The sequence below is a fragment of the Jaculus jaculus genome, chromosome 1 (genome assembly GCF_020740685.1).
Source record: "Jaculus jaculus isolate mJacJac1 chromosome 1, mJacJac1.mat.Y.cur, whole genome shotgun sequence".
NCBI classification, from domain to species: Eukaryota; Metazoa; Chordata; class Mammalia; order Rodentia; family Dipodidae; genus Jaculus; species Jaculus jaculus.
In genome coordinates, this window is record NC_059102.1 from 207,919,945 (window position 1) to 207,921,326 (window position 1,382).

General features: G+C 47.0%; 1 pseudogene; it reads left to right on the plus strand.

Moving 5' to 3' along the window:
- The first annotated feature begins 420 nt into the window (after window positions 1–420).
- LOC123456739 lies at window positions 421–1,070 on the plus strand (annotated as a pseudogene).
- The last annotated feature ends 312 nt before the right edge of the window (window positions 1,071–1,382 follow it).

Here is a 1,382-nt window from a genome sequence, read left to right on the forward strand (position 1 = left end):
TCAGCATCCTAACATTCAGATCGTGGGAATACCAGAAGGGAAAGAAATTGAGACCAAAGGCATGGAGAACTTATTCAACAGAATTATTAAAGAAAACTTTCCCCACTCTCTCAAAAGAAAGGCCCATTGAGTTACAAGAAGCTAGAAGGACTCCAAACAGACTTAACCAAAAGAGAAATATTCCCCGACACATTTTCATTAAGATTCTAAACGTTGATACCAAAGAGAAAATCCTAAAAGCAGCTAGGGGAAAACAACACATTACATTTAAAGGTAACCCCACCAGAATTACATCAGACTTTTCAATGGAAACACAGAAAGCCAGAAGGGCCTGTAATGGAACACTACAAAGTCTAAGTCTAAGAACTACTCTATCTAGCAAAAGTATCCCTCAACTTTTTTTTCCCTCTGGCAGCAGCCATCACACGTGAGCCATCATGGGTGCGTACAAGTACATCCAGGAGCTGTGGAGGAAGAAGCAGTGGGACATGATGCACTTCCTGCTGCGGTCTGCTGCTGGCAGTACCGCCAGCTCTCAGCGCTGCACCGGGCGAAGCCCCCCACTCTACCCGACAAGGCACACAGGCTGGGCTACAAGGCCAAGCAAGGTTATGTCATATACAGGATTCGTGTGCGCAATGGTGGTGGCAAACGCCCAGTCCCTAAGGGTGCATCTTAAGGCAAACCTGTACACCACGGTGTTAAGCAGCTGAAGTTTGCCCGAAGTCTTCAGTCTGTTGCTGAGGAAAGAGCTGGACGTCACTGTGGAGCTCTGAGAGTGCTGAATTCTTACTGGGTTGGCGAAGATTCCACATACAAATTCTTTGAGGTTATCCTCATTGATCCATTCCATAAAGCTATCAGAAGAAATCCGGACACCCAGTGGATCACCAAGCCAGTCCACAAGCACAGGGAGATGCGCGGGCTGACTTCTGCAGGCCGCAAGAGTCGTGGCCTTGGGAAGGGCCACAAGTTCCACCACACTATCGGTGGTTCTCGCGGCGCAGCTTGGAGAAGGTGCAATACCCTCCAGCTCCACCGCTACCGCTAATAGAGGGATGTTTGTAAAATCCACGCCTAATAAACAATTTAGGACAGTTAAAAAAAAAAAAAGTATCCCTCATAATACATGGTAAAAGAAAAACTTTCCACAACAAAACTCAGTGTGGTGGTTTGATTCGGGTGTCCCCCATAAACTTAGGTGTTCTGAATGCTAGGTTCCCAGCTGATGGAAATTTGAGAATTGATGCCTACTGGAGGAAGTGTATTGTTGGTGGTGGGCTTATGGGTGTTATAGCCAGTTTCCCCATGCCAGTGTTTGGCACACTCTCCTGTTGCTACAGTATGCCTTATGTGGGTCAAGAGGTGATGTCCACCCTTTG